This window comes from Symphalangus syndactylus, chromosome 5 (genome assembly GCF_028878055.3).
Source record: "Symphalangus syndactylus isolate Jambi chromosome 5, NHGRI_mSymSyn1-v2.1_pri, whole genome shotgun sequence".
Classification (NCBI taxonomy): Eukaryota; Metazoa; Chordata; class Mammalia; order Primates; family Hylobatidae; genus Symphalangus; species Symphalangus syndactylus.
In genome coordinates, this window is record NC_072427.2 from 50,537,051 (window position 1) to 50,558,970 (window position 21,920).

The 21,920-nt window shown below is 37.0% G+C and overlaps 1 non-coding gene and 1 pseudogene across 1 annotated transcript; both read left to right on the forward strand.

Annotated features, from left to right (window-relative positions):
• Positions 1 to 9,451: 9,451 nt before the first annotated feature.
• LOC129482503 (small ribosomal subunit protein eS26-like) overlaps positions 9,452 to 21,920 on the forward strand; it is a 99,758-nt pseudogene continuing 87,289 nt past the window's right edge.
• LOC129483820 (small nucleolar RNA SNORD109A) lies at positions 15,189 to 15,255 on the forward strand. The gene has a single exon (XR_008658307.1). It is a non-coding gene; the product is annotated as a small nucleolar RNA SNORD109A (small nucleolar RNA).

Consider the following 21,920-nt stretch of genomic DNA (forward strand, 5'->3'; position numbering starts at 1 on the left):
CACATTATATGTATCCAAGATAAAACTTGATGTTTTCGTTACATCCTTTCAGTCTTCTAACAGCAATCCTTATGTAGCTTTATCATTGGAGTTTCCACTTGCAGTGTCTCTATCTGTACCTGCATTCATTGGCCACAGTAGAGTTTTCATTAAAGCAGGATTGTATTTCATTGATTTTGGCTTGTGTCAGACATTTAGCAAAGATTGTTGAGGAAAGGAATGGATGGAAGGGGCCAGCTGAAAGAAAAAGTAACAACCTAATGATGGATAAGTGAAAAAGGAATGAAGAAAGGATAGTGCTAGGAATTGAGGGAGTAAAGCAAGATAGAATGTACAAAAGGTCAAATTTTTAAAGAAAGTTGTAGGGCAAGGCAAGGTGTGTTGAACCTACATTTAAAATACAATAACATCACTAAAGTCGAGGCTTGGTGCAGTGGCTCACCCCTGTAATCCCAGCACTTTGGGAGGCCATGGTGGGCAGATCACCTGAGGTCAGAAGTTTGAGACCATCCTGGCCAACGTGATAAAACCCCATCTCTACTAAAAATACAAAAATCAGCTGGGCATGGTGGCGGGTGCCTGTAATCCCAGTTACTTGGGAGGCTGAGGCAGGAGAATCGCTTGAACCTGGGAGGTGGAGGTTGCCGTGAGCCAAGATCATGTCACTGCATTCCAGCCTGGGCGACAAGAACGAAACTCCGTCTCAAAAAAAAAAAAAAAAAAAAAAAAACCATCACTAAAGTCAGGGAGAAAAAAACCATCACTAAAGTCAGGGAGAAAGTACCATTGTGGAAGATGTTCTTTTCCAGCTTAACCTGAAGAGGGTATTGACCATACGGTCAGTTGTACAGTCACTGTACATTGTCATTCCCTAACTAATGGGTTAGATATGAGTCTGTAGAAAATTGTTTGTCCAACATACTTTATGCCTCTTAACATTTCACTTACCAAATTTCATTTCATTCCTTCATTTTGTGTCTAACAGACTAGAAATAATGAGCTCCTATTGACAGGGATGTTTTCCTCTTCATACTTTCCTTCATTTTGTGTCTAACAGACTAGAAATAATGAGCTCCTATTGACAGGGATGTTTTCCTCTTCATACTTTCCTTTACCATACAGAGCCTTTTATGTAGCAGATATTTAATTTCATAATGGGTCTAAACTACTTGTTTAGACCATGGATGAGTGAAATTTTGATGAATGAGCCCCAATCACCTGAAGGGTGAGTAAAAGAAGAATTTCTAGAGACCCAATATGAGGTAGCTGTTTCACAGTTTTTCGAGAATGTTATGGCATGACTGAGGAAATCATAGATTCTGTAGACCATGTTGAGTTGGATTGTGTAAATACAGATTCTGGTATTAGGGAACTCAGCATCTGTTAGATTAGACTTTTTATGGTGAGTCTTTTTTTAGGGATTAGGCATAAATCCCTATTGATATTTGTGCAGTAATAGAATATAGCTCTTGTTTTCTTTCCTGCTTGTATAGCCTGTGCTATTAGTGTCCTCTTTTTCACTGTTTTCTCAAAGGAAAACAGTCAAAGAGGAAGCCATATGCATGGTAGACTTTGTAATCTGGGAAAAGTCAACATATTTCATAGTAGTGCTCTTTTTATGTGTTGTCAGTCCTTAGAAAGGATTTATTTTCTCCATATTATATACTACTCTATTTTAAAAATTTCTTGGGGGAGAATGGCTGTAGACAGGCCAATGATAGAATCATAGAATATAGTCACTGTCTAATTACTTTCAATCAGGAGAGGGAACAATAAAGTACAATGTATGTAGCTGACTTCAGTGTGACCACTCAGTGTTTCTGTAACACAATATTTATATTGCTGTACAGTAGAGTTGTATTTATTTCTGTGATCCAGTTCATTTGTTTAATACTGGGATTCAAGGAGTGTTGAAGAAATGTCTACTGATTAGTAACAGATGGGAAGAGTGTACGTGTTTGAAATAAGAGACCAAGAGAGACAATAAGGAAAATAAGAAGGAAGTGTTTGTGAGCCTTTCACATTACTCTTACTATTTGGGAAGTCCACAAGACACCATAGTGGAAATTCTGAGGAGGTGAAAACCTGTAGAAAAATGCTTTATCAGTAAGGAGCTGACTAACTTGTCAGAAAGTGTTGATTTCTAGAAGGATATTGAGACATTAGGTATATAGGGGATATGCCTCCTTGTCTTCCTTTCATTCTGGCTTCTTACCAGCTGTTGTTAAGTTTAAGATTTCTTCTGACATTATAAACTTTAGAAAAGGTATGGCTGTTTGTTCAGTTTGAAGTAGTATCATATCCGCCAAAGCCTTGTCAAATTGTCTTGTTGATTCATGGTTCTCTTCAGTGATAATATTATATGGGATTCGTACCCAAGGCAACCCAATATCTCAGTGGAGAAATGCAGGTTTGGAGAGAACATCTGAATAGATTCACGCTAAGATGGTACATTTGCGCTGAGACCATTGTTATGTGGCAGGCAGACATGAAGTATCCTAGGATTGATCAATATGCCTTAATGTAAATAGCTGCATATAGACCTGATTTCTTAGGCTCCCCACTTCAAGCTCTTGAATGTTGTGTTGATATCCTTATCAATACACTTTGTCTTGTGTTCTGTGTTGTTTTTCCAAAATAAATATAACGAGCTCCTATTTGACAGGGATTTTTTCTTTCTATTGTCTTATGATAAAATGTCAAGATAAAAATGTATGAGTTTCATTAAAGTTTGTTGAATAAAATTTGTGATGGAACGAGTGAGAGCGAGGTCATGAATGAGAATATAGAAATAACGGAGAATGTGATATTCTGATAGTCATGCAATATTCTTTTTGATGTAATATGTAACATATATTACTATGTTATATTCAATGTATTATTTGTCATATATATTACTATATCCTGTTGCTATATTTGGATAATTTGGGAATCTGCCATTTTTGATGATGTTGAAAAGAGAACATAAAATGTAGTGATTTCTTAATAAGGTGTAGAGGTGTAGGTATTAACTCTTTAAGAATATAGTGATTTATTTTAAAATAATGATAGGAAAGGATCATAAAAATGTCTGAATTTGGGAAATTAGAAGAAAAGATTTTCTCTCTGGGGCTTTCATATGTCTGTTCTATGTGAATGTTGTATAATTCTCGCTTTGCCACGGCTCCTTCTTTGCTAACCCTTCTTAACCCCCGCAGAGAAGGAATTGGACTGATGGTATTTTGAGTCCATCTTCAGGTTTATTGGGAATGCAAGGGAAATGAGTTGTTACCAATGGGAGTAAAGGGCTAGTTGCTATGCCAGTTGCTGCTACTATTGTTTGACACTGCTTGAGCAATCTGAATGGCTAGTTTTGAATCTGGCTTCTCAGTCAGAATTTTACCTTCACTCTAACATTGCTTTTTTTCAAATCACTTATATTTACATAAATATGAACCAACTTCAGTGACCTTAATTCGTTCCCGAAGATCCAAGTTTCTTTCCATCTGCCTGAAGAACTTTCTTTAGCACTTCTGGTATAGCAGGCCTACTGATGATAATTTTTCTTTTAGTATATGGTGATTAGTTTACTTTTTATTCAACTGTGTCTTTTTTTGAAGTCTTCCTCATTGAAATATATTGTTAGTAAATATAGAATTAATGGTTTTTTTAAAGCACTTCAAAGATAATCCACTGTTTTCTGGACTCCGTTGATACTTAAATATTTATTTGTGTGTAATTCTTTCTCTTTATGTAAATGTGCCATTTTTCATTTTTCTCTGACTCCTACTAAGATATTTTTACTTAAGTATTGAGTCAGTTTTGGTTATGATGTGACTCAATGTGTTTTTATTTATATTGTTTGGTTGTTTGAACTTCTTGAATCTGTAAATGTTGTGCTTTATGTTAAATTTGGGGGAGTTTCAGCCATTTAAAATATAACTTTTCAGTCTCTTCCCCCAGGACTCCAATTTTTACATGTGTATTTGTATTAGACCTATTAATATTGTTCTGTGGACACCTGACATTCTTTTTAAATCTTATTTTTGGTGTTTTTCACTTTGAACAACCTAATAATTTGTTTCCATCCATGTTCACTCACTGTTTATTCTATTTTTTCCCAATCTGCTCTTAAGCCTATCCTGTGAATTTTCTTTTTAATTTATTTTATTTTTTAGTTCCAGATATTTTCTGCTTTTTGTTTTGTTTTTGAGACAGAATCTTTCCCTGTCACACAGGGTGGAGTGCAGTGTCATGGTTCACCGCAGCCTTGACCTCCTGGTCTCAAGTGATCCTCTCACCTTAACCTACCCACTCCTAAGTAGCTAAAACTACAGGTGCATGCCACCACGCTCAGCTAATTTTTTATTTTTGTAGAGAGGGGTCGTTGTGTTGCCCAAGCAGGTCTTGAACTCCCAGGCTCAAGCAGTCTTCCTGCCTTGGCCTCATGCCCCCGCCAACCAGTTCTTTATTTTTAATATTATGTTGTATTTGATGTGCTATCCTATTCATTTAGTATAAGCACATTTTTCTTTATGTCTTCAACATAATTATATGCTTTTTCAGAATTTTAACATCAGGACTGCTTCCAGGTTAGCTTTATTGCCCTTTGTCTTAAGTATGGGTTATAGTTTTCATTCCTTGTATGTCAAGTAATTTTGGATTATAACTTGAACTTTGAATATATTGTAGAAACTCTGAATTCTATTTTATTCTTCTAAAACAGTATTTCTCAGCTTCAGCACTATTGACATTTTGAACTGGGTTATTTTGTGTTGTTGTGTGTGTTTTGGGAGGGTACTGTTCTGTATGCATTGTGGGGTACTGAGTATTATCCTTTGTCTCCACTCACTACTTACCAGTAGCATAACTCTTTCTCCTCCCCACATCCCCTGCCAAAAAATGCCTTCAGTCCTTTCTAAGCGCCCCTTTTTATGGTGTTGGGGCCAAAATCATGCATCCTTATTCTTTCTCATTGAGAGCTATGGCTGTAGAGGGTAGTGATACTTTTTTTTATTTATTTTTAAGGCAAGCAGTTAACTTACCTGGATTCAAACTCCAGGCTGCCTTGTGTGCTGTGGGAAGCAGCCTACACTCTATTCAGTTTTCTTTTCATGTTGGTTGGGTTACTTTGAGTCTGGCCTACATGATGGGCAGTTTAGAGGTCAACCAAAGGATTTCAGCAGAACTTACACACAGAATTTCATTCAGGCTTCCCATGTCTGATTCTCCACAGTGTGGGAATTTCCTCCCACTTTTCAGCTACTATTGAGGATGCCTTTCAGCAAAATTCCTTGAAATTGGAAACTTACAGGGAAATTCCTTTCCTCCAAGAGTGCACTCTCCTCCAGTGTTGGCTTGCTTTTGGTTGTTCTCCGTGGTTTTAGATAGCTGTCTTTATATTAATTCTGGAGTTTACAGTTGATATCTGTTGGGGGCTTAGTTTGATAACACATATTCCTCTGTTACTAGTAGCCAGACCTGTATGTCTTACTTGACCTGATGGAGAAAAGTTTCAACTTATGAGACAATAATGTGCTAGCTAGTTTTACTGATTCGTACTCTAAAGTACCCAAGCCTAAAATAGTAGAGCTGTCTATCCCACATGAAACTTCCCTGATTTTCACTGTTTTTTTTTATAAAAAGTATACATGTTCAGATTTCTGTAGGTTTTTTTTTAAGCATCACCGTTTTTATAAACTTTCTATATTTCCAAGGTCTACCTGCTTTGTATTTTGCCTAGAGAGAGTTTTGTATTCATGTAGGAATAATCTCTTGGTGTATCTATTTTCCACTCATCCAAAACAGATAGAGCATTGATTTCACTAAGCGTTATGTTCTAGTTTGCTTTGGTATTATTGTTAGAAATACCTAGTGATAGGCCGGGCGCGGTGGCTCACGCTTGTAATCCCAGCACTTTGGGAGGCCGAGGCGGGCGGATCACGAGGTCAGGAGATCGAGACCAGGTGAAACCCCGTCTCTACTAAAAATACAAAAAAATTAGCCGGGCGTGGTGGCGGGCGCCTGTAGTCCCAGCTACTGAGAGAGGCTGAGGCAGGAGAATGGCGTGAACCCGGGAGGCGGAGCTTGCAGTGAGCCGAGATTGCGCCACTGCACTCCAGCCTGGGCGACAGAGCGAGACTCTGTCTCAAAAAAAAAAAAAAAAAAAAAGAAATACCTAGTGATTAATTTAAGCTAACTATTCTTCTCTACCCTCATTCCCAGCATTATCACCCGCTTTTACCACTTCCAAGGGGTGGAAGCATTCTCCACAATGCATTTATTCATGCCAGAGAAAAATCTAGAAAAAATTGAGTAAAACGAAGAAATTCTTTCCCCTTGGTATCTGTAGCTAACTTGCCTAAGTGTTCTTTCCCACAGTTCAAGTCTTCAGTCCATAGTTCATAAGCAAAGGGGTGTAGCGAGCTCTGATCTTGCCAGAAGAGAGAATAAGTGAGCTACCCCGTGGTAGACGTTCTGGCCATCTGAAATGAGTCGATGCATGTGGCTTTTGTCTAGAGGCTACAAATAAAATGTGACCACTTTCTTCTTTGAGTAGTTGATATAGCAAATAGTTGAAACAAGTTTTGATTGGCAAATCAGGATATGGTAGATACTTTAACAAAGAGTCGAACTATTACCAGTTTTATGTGTTGCTGTTTGTATCTCTTTCACAGTTTTGATAATATCACATCCTGGAAAGTGAAACAGAAAATTATTATTCCATTTTAAATGACTAAATTTGCTTTCATGGTATTTACAGTGAAAGAGTAAATTAGAAAGTGAATGGATGACTGTTAATGAGAAAAAGCAGGGTAAAAAGATTTTATTTAATTAATTGAAAATATTAGGGTCAAAACATAGGCTTATGTTATGTTTTGTGAATTGTGCTGTGTTGTAGACATTTGATGAGTTCTCCTAACATAGAACTGATCTAGCTCTTGAAATACCATTTTTGATTGAATATAAATGGGATATAGGCACCTTACAACTTCTGAATTTGAGGAAGATGATGTGAATCTTGCAATTTTATCTATTTGGTTCAAGTGGTATGTTTTTTTCACATTTCTCATAATTTCCACATTTCAACTCCCATGATGATCATGCAGGAAAGGGGCATGATTGCACTTCTTGTAGTGCATACCATCACTAAAACATAGTTACTGTCTTTCTATGGTCTTAAGAAAAATTCTGAAACAGCATACCAATGTACATATAAGATAAATAAGCTTATGTGGAACAATAAGTGTTCTGTTCTGAGAAATACCTTGATTCATATCCTAATGTCTGATGTTATTGGTAGTTCTCAAACTTCCCCAATTCTGCTTTCATCTAAATTCATCTTATCTATCTGTTGTTAAATAATCTGTCAGTCCATTTTTATCTATCATCTATATATCTGTCTTTATCAATCATTCGTCTGTAATCTATCTGTGCCGTTTGGCATAAGAGACAGAAGGGCATAGCAGTGGAAACTCAAAGGAGTTACCTCCATGTAAATGAACAGTGGTGATGGTGATCTGTGAGGTGGTGATGTATAGAAAGAAAAACTAGAAGAGAGCATGCCCTAACTCAGGGACCTTGTCCAGCAGGCACTCTGGCCTTGTTATACTGTGCTTGAATATGAAAAAAAAATCAAAATAGTGCTGACATTCTGTATCTTCTGGGTCTGAGAAAACTTAGAGTAGATATGATGACTCTGCCATTTCAGTCTTTTGTATTTCCACATTTTAAAGCTCAGTTTTAATTATGTAGAATTATTTCTCCAGCCTGTGTTAAACTAGACCATGGATTGGCAAACTTTTTTTGTAAATTGCCAAATACACACTTCCAGTTCTTAAAGCCTTGTGGTCTTTGTTGCAGCTAATCTACTCTGCTGTTGTGTTATGAAAGCAGCCATAGGTAATTTATAATTGAATGAGCTCGCTGTGCCTTTCTTCCAATAAAACTTTACAAAAGCATCCTGTGGGCTGGAGTTTACCCTTTGGGAAACCAGAGCATTGGCTAAACTGGAACCTGAAGAAATAATCACATCAACTCAGCCACATGGTAATAATATTTAGAGTATTATTTCAACATTTTCATTGTCATAAAAATTTTTTTAGCTCTTTTGCCAAATTCCTTTTGTGAGTGAAACAAATGACTACCATGTGCCATTAACATCATCACCTAAACAGTGTAAAACAAGCATAGTAGAAGGAATTGGAATGATATAAACCCCTTGCTATAATAGTTATAGTTGATAAATTATGCTTCAAAATTGAACCTATTTCTTCCAAATTTAAACTATAAAGTTCCAAGGAATTCCAGAATCTTGCCTGCCTTCTTTTCCCAGTTAGCAGTATTGTCTCTGAGCAGCCATGGTGGTATCCAACCTCCTTGGACAATGAATTTAGCCTATTTTGACTTCATTTGAGCAGTTGTAATTGTCTCACCACATCAGAGTAAGATTACTACATGCCAGAGCTATTCTTTAACTCAGCTTGTAAAAACATGATAGCATCAACAATATACGTAGCAAATGAATGCCATCTTTAATCCAATTAAATGGTTTTTACAAATTTGCTCTTGTTTGTTGATGCTATCTGCACTGCAGTAATTAAAGGTGAGGTAAAAAGAATGAATAGACTGCCAAGTTAAAATTAAATTTGGGCAATTTCTCTTTTGCAGTAATGTATGTATATTTACTCAAAACATAATATGCCAAATTTAGTGTTGAAAGGCTCATTCAAATCAATTGGGAAAGCACGTAAATGAACAATTCATAAAAGAAAAGCATTGCAAATGGCCAAGAGCATAGAAAATGTGCTCAATCTTATCAGTCATTAAAAGGAAATAACGAATTTGTGTATATATGAAATACTTAAAATATATATAAAATAAAACAATTATTTGCCTTTTTTCACCTATCAGATTAACAGATTATATGTGTTACAAGGTGGGGAGAATTTACAACTCCTGATGTGTTAAAATCTTTCAGGAGGGTAGTAGAAAATATATATAAGATGGAAATTAGCACTTTTGACCAACAATTTTACTTTTAGATACTTACCTATAAGGATATAATAGGAGGTGTTCAAAGATGCATGTAACCTTAAGGGTACTCAATGTGGTGTTAATTATAATTGTAAAATAGTAAATAACATTTTTGTCAAATCATAATGTTAGGAACATTAGTGATGGCACATTTAACCAATTGAATTATATTCAGTTACGAATACCGTGATGCATGTTCAAATTAATTGATACAAAAATCCAACAACTTCAGCAGTTTGTTTACCAGTTATTGAGTACCAGCTGTGTTCAACATTGTTATTTCATTCATATGAAATGATAAATGTATGTGCTTGTTATGATACGTACGGTCAATAAAACCAGTTTTATAGGAAGAATACTCACAAAGCGAGTTCTGGTCATTATTTTACTGTTTCATTTGTGTGTGTGTGTGTTTTGAATACATACATATATTTTAATGAAATATAGCATTTATTGAATTTTTGTCACATGTACCAGATGTGGAGATCAACACTTTACATGAATTATAATGCTTATAATAACATGGAATAACGAATTTGTCTTTTTAAAAGATAAGTAAATTGAGGTTGAGTTTGAATTTGTGTAATTCATTCTATTATATAGAAATTAAATAAACCTAGGATGTCACAACCTTTGGAAGATATTAAAAATACTTATGATTTGTTAAACCCATTGAGCAAAATCATGTTTTGTGAAAGAAGCCACATTTCAGAAGTCATATTCATTCTCTTTTTGTCTTTAAGGCCAGAGACATGATTAAGTGTAGCTTCTCAGGACAGAAAGTGTAAGTGTTGGTATATTGTAGGAATAGGAGAAAAACATGAATAGGAAATTGTCTTTTGGAAATTCTTACAGTATAAAACTTTAAGGAGTTACTTCTAGAAATATGGGGTGCCTTTGCTCAGGATGTGGAACAACATGTTCCCGGGCAGAAACCACATTATACACAAAGCCCTGAGACATCATGGAGGCACAGATGAAAGTCCAAAGAGAAATGGCCAGTAGAAAGAGGATCACTAAATGGAAGAAGCTAACTTTGGAATAGAGCTGGTGACAAGTAATATGATGACTTAAATACTGCCAATAGCAGGGAAAAGGTCCATGGTAATATCTGAGTGAAGAAACAATTGCCAACTGATCTAGATTTGAAGGGCATAACCTCTTGTTGGAATATTTTTCCAGTGTGATTTATGATCATATGGTCTGGATTCTACAAAATCTCCCCCATTCTACAAAATCTATAATCAGTTCTCTTTTTCCGTTTTCTTCATTCATTCTAGCCCTTTTCTAAAGATGGCACTTTGTGTCTTGTGAATGCAATCCCTTAGCAGTTCTCAGCTAGTAGCTGAAACTTTGGTTAAAATGGTAAGCATGGGGGATTGTGACATAAATTTTGCTTTGCTATTTCAGTTACTGAAATATTTTTAGGATTTTGACTATTTGTCATGTAAGGAATGCACAGTGCCATACTAACTTTGTATATTCTGGTATTTGGGGGGTGGAAATTGACTATATGAGATTCTTGCAGCTGGGTCTCTGACATGTTGAGAATGCTGAAGAAGAAAAAGTACAGAAGGAGAAAGCAGAGATGGGGAAAGCTGCATCCCTCAAATAGGATACCACTGGATACTGAGCAGTGAACAACCTCTGGTTTTGTCGGACACCATTTTGGAATATTTGGACACAGTTTCCTGAAGGATGAGAGACCTAATCAATGGTAGTAAGATGTTTAAAATATTATTAATATGAATGAATGAATGCTTAGGCAGGGTTGACAGTAAAGCTCTTCTGTACAATAGGTAGCGTTAATAAAGCAATGACGAGATTTGGAAAATCAGTATTTGGAAATAATCATAATTGTTTCAGCCAGGAATCATCAAATGATGCTAAAACTTGGAGAAAATTTTAAGAGAAACAGGACACTTAGTGTCCTTATCAGTTACAAAGGGAAAGTAGTAGCTTCCTGATGGAGAACATGGTTGACAGCACCTGAATTAAAGAGGTGAAAGTTAATACCCCAGTAGTGGGAACATCAAGCAGCACTGATAGGATGCACTGAGAAGAACACAGTCTCATTTCTGTAGTATTACTGACTAAAGTGCATAAACCTGAGTCTACCCATGAGGAAACATCAGTCTCAAATTGACTGATATTCTGCTTTCAGTATTCAGACATACTAATTTCACTGAGGAAATGGTCCAGATTATTTCAGACTATATAGACATGAGAACAGAATATAACATTGATTCAGGATGTCTATAAAAGGATAAGGAAAGTTGGCAAAATTTGAAGACAGTCCCTCAAATAGATTATAGTGTTACGTGAGTATTAATTGCCTAAGCTATATAATTGCCTGAGGTTATATAACAGAAAATTCTTGTTTTTAAGAAATTAAAACAATTTAAAGGATAAAGGGATAATGTCATGGCTGTAATTTTCCAAGCGTTTGGATAAAATAATATACATGTTTCAAAAAAAAGAAACAGGTGTTGTAAGATGTTAGCAAATAGGGAATCCAGGTGAAAATTATCCAGGAATTATGGATAGTCTTGTATCCGTTCAGCAGGTCTGAAAGTAGTTGATGAAAATAATGCAAAAGGCTCTCTCCGGTCCATGCCTCCAAAATGACAAAGAAAAGAAAGAACAACGGTCCTGCCAAAAAGGGCCGCGGCCACGTGCAGCCTATTCTCTGCACTAACTGTGCCTGATGCGTGCCCAAGGACCAGGCCATTAAGAAATTCGTCATTCGAAACATAGTGGAGGCTGCAGCAGTCAGGGACATTTCTGAAGCGAGCTTCTTCGATGCCTATGTGCTTCCCAAGCTGTATGTGAAGCTACATTACTGTGTGAGTGGTGCAATTCACAGCAAAGTAGTCAGGAATCGATCTCCTGAAGCCCGCAAGGACCGAACACCCCCACCCCGATTTAGACCTGCCGGTGCTGCCCCACGTCCCCCACCAAAGCCCATGTAAGGAGCTGAGTTCTTAAAGACTGAAGACAGACTATTCTGTGGAGTAAAATAAAATGGAAATTGTACTTAAAAAAAAAAAATGCAAAAGAACATGTCAAAAAGAAATGGTTTGAGCATATGGCTTCAAGCATACATAAATGCTCAGGAAACATGAAAATGTAGAATAAATGGATGAGTACTATAATACCAGCAGGCCTTGTAGATACCTGCATTTGAAGCATTTATATTAGAAGGAAGCCTTTTAACCCCAAATTTTTTTCACTTAGCCTAATGTTTCCAAGGTTTGGCCATGTTGCAGCATATATCAGATCTCCATGATATTCTGTTGTATAAATATATCACATTTTGCTCATCCACTCATAGTTTTTGGCTATTATGACTAATCCCACCAGGAATATTTATGTGGAGATTTTTGTGTGTTTATGTTTTCAATTCTCTTATACATGAGAATATAGTAACTGTGTTTATTTGACATTTTGAGGACCTGTCTGTAAGTGATGTTTAAGATAATTTTTGCTACATTTGAAGGCAGATAATAGTTTATGCAAAATGAATATTCTGTTGAATATTGATGTGAACTATTCTTATTGTAAAAAAAAAATTACATTGAAACATTAAGTATAGAAGTTAGATCTTGATGGTGGGGCATGGTGACTCATGCCTGTAATCCCAGCACTTTGGGAGGCCGAGGCGGGTGGATCATGAGGTCAGGAGATCGAGACCATCCTGGCTAACACGGTGAAACCCCGTCTCTACTAAAAATATGAAAAATTAGCCGGGTGTGGTGATGAGCGCCTGTAGTCCCAGCTACTCGGGAGGCTGAGGCAGGAGAATCACTTGAACCCGGGAGGCGGAGCTTGCAGTGAGCTGAGATTGTGCCTGCACTCCAGCCTGGGTGACAGTGAGACTCCATTTCAACCAAAAAAAAAAAAAAAAAAGGGTAGGTCTTGGTTTTTGTACTCAACAAGCAGTTTTATGTTTTATTTTTCAGGAACTCTCCCATACTGAATTCAGGCTGGGATATTACAGAAAAGGAAAAGACATGAAACTCACTGGTGTTTTATGGTGCTTTGAGTTCCCCAATTCACCTTCAAACATTTAGCCTTCCAAGTTCTCTGCTACTGTATCAGTGCATCCCTCCTGAGATTCTTAATTCTTTGATTGTGTAAAGATGGACTATGCTTACTCCATCTTCTCTTACGTGTTACAATGGAAGTGCCCTATTACATTTTGTTCTTTTCTATGATTTCCAATTATTTTATGAAATTTTTCATTTTTTCTGTTCTTGCCATCTTTAATTTCTATATAACGTTTTGAAATAGATTTCAAAGATTTTATATATATATATATATAGAGAGAGAGAGAGAGAGAGAGATCTACTGTACTGTTGAAGTAGATTCCTAAAGTTTTTATCTCTTCTAGAACATTGGTTTCACAACACCCCTATTAGGCATATTTAATTTTACCCACCACAGGGCGTTTTCAAAAAGTCTTTATTTGGCAGAATACAACTTCAGAATCTGTGATTCAAAGAGAAAATTGCTCACAGCCATGAGCCACTGCGCCTGGCCGACTTTTACTATTTAAAGAAAGAAGAATTTTAGCAGTATGGGGTGGCTCACGCCTGTAATCCCAGCACTTTGGGAGGCTGAGGTGGGTGGATCACTTGAGGCCAGGAGTTTAAGAACAGCCTGGCCAACATGATGAAACCCCATCTCTAGTAAAAATACAAAAATTAGCCAGGCATTGTGGCACGTGCCTGTAGTCCCAGCTACTCAGAAGGCTTAGGCAGGAGAATCGCTTGAACCAGAGACAGGGAGGCTGCAATGAGCCGAGATTGCACCACTGCACTCCAGCCTGGGCGACAGTGCAAGACTCTGTCTCAAAAATAAAGAGGAATTGGAGGAGGAAATAAATGAATAAATGGCAAAGGTGACAGAGGACCAAAGATCCGTGACTTGTGCAAAGATTGCTCTGTGGTAATTATTCAGAAACAACGTATCTTATTTTTTAGTGAATTTTGTATATTGTCTAATCTGATTTACTTTGTTTTTAATAGTTTGCTGCAGGTCTAGAAGATGTTACAGAATTTCAAGGAAGAGAGGTGAGCAGCTACTGTGGTGATTTTGAAATTGTTTATGTGTGTTGTGGCCAGTGATGTCAGAATTTCAGGATCTGAGAGTTCATTATTTTAGAGGCTCAAAGGAGAATATTTTTATAATAGATTTTTTTTTGCTATGTGAGTATCCCTAATTTGTTCAGGGAATCTCATTATTTTTTCCCTTTTTTTTAAAAGGGGATTTTTTTTTGTAGTAACCTGAATAAATTTGGGGAAGTATTGATGTATTTCCTTTTCTCACCATTTTTTGTTGGATGAAAATAATCTTTTAGTGAAATTCAGTGTTAAATATTCATTTTTTAAAGACTAGAGATGGGGTCATGCTGTGTTACCCAGGCTGCCCTTGAACTCCTGGGCTCAAGCAATCATCTTGCCTCAACATCCTGAGTAACTGGGACTATAGGCATGTGCTGCCATGCCTGGCTTAAATATTTATTTAAAAAATTTTATCTGGCCCATTCTGAACACAGATGTTTCTACTTATATTTGTTATGTAATCACAGTATATATTGATTTTGCTACCTTGAATACTCCTAAAAATTTTAGTTCATTTAATTGGTCTTAATTGGACTTAAAAATTTTTTCCCTGGCTGGGCGCCTTGGCTCATGCCTGTAATCCCAGCACTTTGGGAAGCCGAGGCAGGTGGATCACCTGAGGTCAGGAGTTTGAGACCAGCCTGACCAACATGGAGAAACCCTGTCTCTACTAATAATACAAAATTAGCCGGGCGTGGTGGCACATGCCTGTAATCCCAGCTACTCAGGAGGCTGAGGCAGGAGAATCACTTGAACCTGGGAGGCAGAGGTTGCAGTGAGCTGAAATCATGCCATTGCACTCCAGCCTGGGCAACAAGAACAAAACTCTGTCTCAAAAAAAAAAAAATCCCAATAGATTTTAATTTTATTTTATTAGAACAATTCAGTCATATGTTTTTTCATGCTATGTATATGAGAGTTCCATTGTTCAGATACTAAACAAATGTCTACTGTACATTTACTGTTCTCACTGATGATGCATTAGATAACCATGCACAAAATAAGCCTGGCTGTGGAAATGCTTATTTGCTGGGAGGGTGCTTGTTTGGATCAATGATGAGAATAATTGTCTGAGGATGCTGAGGGACTCATTCCAGATGTCAATCTGAGGTCCAGATGTGCGGCCCTCCAATAGGACAAATAAGACTCTCAGAGCCTGGCTCTATTTGGGGATCCCTCAGTGACAACATAGTACCCCTATGAGCATGCCTTTTCTATCTCTCTGAAGAGGGCAGTAGCATCCTGTCTTATGAGTCAGTATGCACTTTAGTATGTTTAGTGACCCAAGACTGACCTTTATTTTGTTCATTTTGAGCAGAGAATTGCAGATAGATACATATATAGGAAATAATGTTCTTGATTAACATGAAAATGAAAAAGTTTCAGTCAAGAAAGGTCAAGCAACTTTGATGTATAGTGAAGGAAGGGAACACTGCATGCCTGTATTAAATATTGACAAAGGAACCAATTTTAGTGCTTAGTTATTTTTACTGTTGAGTATTTTCTGAGACCATTTTTTTTTCTTCTGTTTTGTTTTGCTGAGGTAGAGGAGGGCTGGAATGAGGTCCTCCACTTCAGAAAATAGGGGTGAGTAGTTAAACCAACATCCTTTGGAATTCACATACATCATGTGTTCCATGCCACATCCTGAGGTCTTTTGGTTGATTTTTTTAGTGGCTTACTGGATAATATCTAAATAACGTATATTTTACTTTGGTGAGTCTCTCCACCTTCATTTCTGAATCATTGTCCTTTACATTTTTATTCTATTTGAATTTTGCATGAAATGACAAATGTAGAATTTTTGTCCAGTTGATTTTATTTATTCATTTATTTATTTGGGACGACAAAGTCTCTCTCTGTCACCCAGGCTGGAGTACAGTGGCCCAGTCATAGCTCACTTCAGCTCTTCACTCTGTAGCCCTTAACAACTGGGCTCAAGTGATCCTCCACCCTCAGCCTCCCAAGTATCTAGGAATACAGGTATGTGTCACCACCCATAGCTAATTTTTAAATTTTTTATTTTGTGGAGATAGGATCTTACTGTGTTCCTAAGGCTGGTCTTGAACTACTGGGCTCAAGGAATCCTCTTGCTTTGGCTTCCCAAAGTGCTAGGATTATAGGCAGGAGCCACCATGCCTGGCATCATTAGGGATATGGGTCTGTGATTCACTTTTTTGATGATGTCTTTGGTTTTGATAAAAATTAGGGGGTAATAGTAGACTCATGGAATAAGTTGGGAAATGTTTTCTGCTCTCCTGTTTTTTGGAAGAGTTGGTAAAGGACTGATGTTGTTTCTTTAATGATTTGTAGAATTCATCAGAGAAATCATTTGTGTGGGATTTTATTTGTGGAAACTTTTTGAGTAGCTAATTCAATCTCTTGTTAAAGGTGACTTCAATTTTCTGTTTCTCCTTCTTGTGACAGTTCCTGTAATTTATATATTTCTAGGAATTTGCTCATTTAGGTTATCTAATTTGTTGACATACCTTGTTTCTATAAGGGTGTTAGTCTGATTTTCATACCAGATTTTATGAAAATTGGGTCTTCTGTTTTCAGTAGTGTAGATATAGTTATGTCAATTTTTTAACAGACAAAGTCTTGCTATGTTGTTTCTGCTGGCCTTGAACGTCTGAGCCTAAGCAATCCTGCTGCCTGTGCATCTTGAGTAGGTGGGAGTATAGGAACACACCACCACACCTGGCCTGTCACTAAACAAACAAACAAAAAATTTCAATGAACCAGCTTTTGATATTTTTATTTTTTCTTCTGTGTTTTTTATTTTATTTATTGGCATTTTATTCTTACTTCTTTTATTCTACTTGATTTAGCTTTGCTTTGTTCTTCTGTCTTCTTAAGGTAATAGTTTAGGTTATTGATTTGAGATTTTCCTTTTTTTAATATGGACATTTACGGCTATAAATTTCTCAAAGAGCTTCTTTAGCTACGTATATATATTCTTTTGCTGTGTTTTATTTCCTTTCATTTCAAACTGTTTTATAAATTGTCTTACTTATCCCAAGAACTCCCAAGGATTCTTAGTAATGTGTTAATTTCCATATATTGTGAATTCCCCCCAATTTTTTTCCTTTATTTCTGATTTGATTCTATTGTGGTTGGACACCATACTTTTCTGATTTCTTTACTTTCAGATTTGTTGAGACCAGTGTATGGTCTAATACCTACCCTGGACACTGTTCCATGTGCACTTGAAAATAATATATTTTCTACTGGTTAGATTGTTCCATAGATGGATGTTATGTAACTGCTTTATAGTGTTGGTTGTCTTCTATTTCCTTGATCTTCTGTCTCATTGTTACGTTCATCATTGAAAGTGAGGTATTGAAAATTTCAATTATTATAATGTTTATTTTGCCTTCCATTCTGTCATTTTTAAAATTTAATTTGGGGGTTATGTTGTTAGATGCACATATCTTTATTATTGTTATATCTTCCTGGTGGATTGACAGTTTAATCAGCATGAAATGTCCTTCTTTGTCTCTACCAACAATTTTTTTTTTGAGATGGAGTCTCACTCTGTTGCCCAGGCTGGAGTGCAGTGGTGCTATCTCTGCTCACTGCAAGCTCCGCCTCCTGGGTACACACCATTCTCCTGCCTCAGCCTCCTGAGTAGCTGGGATTACAGGCACCTGTCAGTACGCCTGGCTAATTTTTTTGTATTTTTAGTAGAGATGGGGTTTCACCATGTTTGCCAGGATGGTCTCGATCTTCTGACCTCGTGATCCACCCGCCTCGGCCTCCCAGAGTGCTGGGATTACAGGCGTGAGCCACTGTGCCTGGCCCTCTACCGACAATTTTTATCTTGAAATTTATTTAGCCTGATAATTGTAGTTTTTGTCTGACTTATAGCCCCTAAACTCTCTTTGGTTACTGTGTGCAGTTTATCTTTTCCTTTCATTATTTTACTATCTACCTATTTTTAATTAAAACAAAATATCTTTGAGACAGGATCTCACTCTCTCACCCATGCTGTAGTGCAATGGCATGATCATAGCTCACTGCAACCTGAAACTCTTGTATTCAAGCAATTCTTCCACCTCAGCCTCCTGAATAGCTGGGACTACAGGCCAACACCACCACACCTGGCTAATTTTTTTGTATTTTTTTTCTTGTGGAGATGAAATCTTGCTATGTTGCCCAGGATGGTTATTTTCTACCTATTTTTTTTGTCCTTGAATCTAAAGTGTATCTTTCATAGACAGCATATAGTTGTTTTATGTGTTTTTAAAAAAAAAAAAAAAAATACATCTCTGCCTTTTAAGTGGAGAGTTTACTTCATGAACATTTAATGTAATTACTGATAAGGTAAAACTCACATCTGCCATTTTCTATTTTCTTTTATGGCATATATCTGTTTTGTTTTTCTTATTGTTGTTCTTTATGTTAAATAAATATTTAATAGTGTACTGCTTTAATTTTCTTTTTAATTTTTTGTGTTTACTTATTAGTGGTTGCCTTCGAGATTATAGTTCATTTATAACATAGCTGAGATTTAATAATTTTAATAGTATACAGAAACTATTTTTCAATATAGCTCTATTGTTTTCTCACCCTTCTTTTTGTGTATTACTGTCATTCAAACATTTATACCATCTTTTATATTTGCCTAATAATTATTTTACTGGTCCTGTGCGTTTCTTTGTATGGATAAAAGTTAATGTCTAGTGCTATTTCACTTAAGGCTGAAGTCTCCATTTAATTTTTCTGGTGGGATAGGTATTTTGATAAATTCTCTCAGCTTTTGTTGATTTAGAATGTCATTTCTTTTTTATTTTTGAAGACTAATTTTGGTGTATCAAGATTTATGGGTAGACAGTCTTATTTCTTTTTCTTTAAAATAGTTTGAATATGTTATCTTACTGTTTTATGGCTTCAAGAGTTTCTGATGAGAAATCAGCTGTTAGTCTCATTGAGGATTCCTTGTACCTGATGGGTTTGTTTTTCTCTTCATATTTTGAAGACTGTGGCTTTTGAAATTTTTACTATGACGTCTCCATGTCTTTACGTGTATCTCACTTGACTGAGTCAAGTTCATTTGACTCATTTTATATGTACATAAATGTTTTTCCCTTACATTAAGGAAATTTTAGGCGTTTGTTCTTCAAACTGTTTCTGCCCTTCTACTGTGACTTTTATGTACATGTTGGTATGCTGTGTTCCTCAGCTCTCTGAAGCTGTTTTTCTTTTTTCTTTCTGCTTCACAGAATGGATCTCCTCAACTGTCCTATATTCAAATTTGATTTCCTTTTCCTGCTAGCTCAAATAGTGTGATTAAATTTTTCTAGTGAATTTTTGTTATTTATTTTTCTGTATCTTTATTGTCTAGTAAATGATACTTTTTTTAAAATCTTAATTTTAGGTTTAGGAGTACATATGCAAGTTTGTTATATAGGTAGATTGTGTGTCATGTTGGTTTGGTGTACAGATTATTTCATTACCCAGGTAATAAGCATAGTACCTGATAGGTAGTTTTTTGATCCTCACTCTCCTCCCACCTTCTACCTTCAAGTAATCCCCAGTGCTTGTTGTTTTCTTCTTTGTGTCTGCGTGAACTCAATGTTTAGCTCCCAGTTATAATTGAGAACCTACAGTATTTGATTTTCTGTTTCTTTTTTAGGTCCCTTAGGGTAATGGCCTCCAGCTCCATTTATGTTTCTGCAAAGGACATGATCTTACTCTTTTTTATGGTTACGTAGTATTCCTTGGTTATAAGTACCATATTTTTTAATCCAGTCTATCATTGATGAGCATTTAGGTTGATTTTATATCTTCTGCATCTCCATATCTTCTTCCTTCCTTGTTTAAAGACACTTTGTCATTGTATTTAGGGCCCATCCCCCCTCCCCCAATTCCAAGATGATCTCATCTCGACATCCTTAATTGAGTTAGGTTTGTAAAGACTCACCTTCCGGCTGGGCGCGGTGGCTCACGCTTGTAATCCCAGCACTTTGGGAGGCCGAGGCGGGCAGATCATGAGGTCAGGAGATGAGACCACGGTGAAACCCCGTCTCTACTAAATGCAAAAAAATTAGCCGGGCGTGGTGGCGGGCGCCTGTAGTCCTAGCTACTCGGAGAGGCTGAGGCAGGAGAATGGCGTGAACCTGGGAGGCGGAGCTTGCAGTGAGCCGAGATCGCGCCACTGCACTCCAGCCTGGGTGACACAGCAAGACTCCGTCTCAAAAAAAAAAAAAAAAACAAAACTCACCTTCCAAATAAACTGACATTTATAGTTTCCATGTGGAAACTCTTGTATTCAAGCAATTCTTCCACCTTATATCTTTTATTTTTATTTATTTTTTAAAACAGAGTCTTGCTCTTTTATCCAGGCTGGAGTGCAGTGGCACGATCTTGGCTCACTGCAACCTCCCGCTCCCAGGTTCAAGCGATTTTCCTGCCTCAGCCTCCTGAGTAGCTGGTATTACAAGCTCATGCCACCACACCCAGCTAATTTTTTGTATTTTTGGTAGAGATGGGGTTTCGCCATGGCCAGGCTGGTCTCGAACTCTTAACCTCAAGTGATCTGCCCGCCTCTGCCTCCCAAAGTGCTGGAATTACAGGTGTGAGCCACCATGCCCGGTTTGATGTATTTTTTTTTTTTCAGTGGAGGTGGGGTCACTGTTGAAGTCACTACAGTGGTTTTCAAGAAATTGGTCTATTTCACTAAAGTTACCAAATTTGTGATTGTAGAGTTTTTCATAGTATTTCTCTATTGTCTTTTTAGTTTCCAGGTGATTATTATCAATGATCCCTCTTCCATTTGTGTTACTGTAAATCTATGTCTTCTCTCTTTTATTTATTTATTTATTTATTTAGAGATAGGGGCTTGCTCTGTCACCTAGGCTGGAGTGCAGTGGCATGATCTCGGCTTGGCTCAGTGCAGCCTCTGCCTCTTGAGCTCAAGCGATTATCTTGCGTCAGCTTCCCGAGTAGCTGGGATTACAGGCATATGCCACTATGCCCGTCTAATTTTTTTTTGTATTTTTAGTAGAGACGGGGTTTCCCTGTGTTGGCCAGGCTGTTCTTGAACTCCTGGCCTCAAGTGATCTGCCTGCCTTGGCCTCCCAAAGTGCTGGGATTACAGACGTGAGGCACCGCACCTGCCCTTCTCCCTCTTATTCTCGATTTGCCTGCTTATACTTTTATTAGTTTCATTGATCTTTTTAAATAACATGCTTTCGGTTTCATTGAGTTTCTCTATTATATTCTGGCTGTTAATTTCATTTGATTGTGCTTTAATTTTATGGTTTATTTTCTCTTCTTTGCTTAATGTTTTTTTCTTCTTTCTCTGGTTTTCTAATGTGGAAACTTATATTATTGACTTAGATCTTTTCTTTTATTTTTTGAGATGGAGTCTCGCTCTGTCACCCAGGCTGGAGTGCAGTGACATGACCTTGGCTCACTGCAACCTCCACTCCCGGGTTCAAGCCAGTCTTCTCAGCTTCCTGAGTAGCTGGGACTACAGGCACATGCCACCACACCCGGCTAATTTTTGTATTTTCAGTAGAGACAGGGTTTCAACATATTGTCTAGGCTGATCTTGAACTCCTGACCTCGTGATCCGCCCACCTTGGCCTCCCAAAGTGCTTGGATTACAGGTGTGAGCTACCACGTCTGGCCGACTTAGATCTTATTTTCTAATGTATATATTTAATGCTACAAATTTTCATCTAAGCACTACTTTTGCTGCATCCCAATTTTGGTAAGTTTTTTTTTCACTCATTTATTTAAATGTATTTCTTCATTTGTCTTGAGATAACC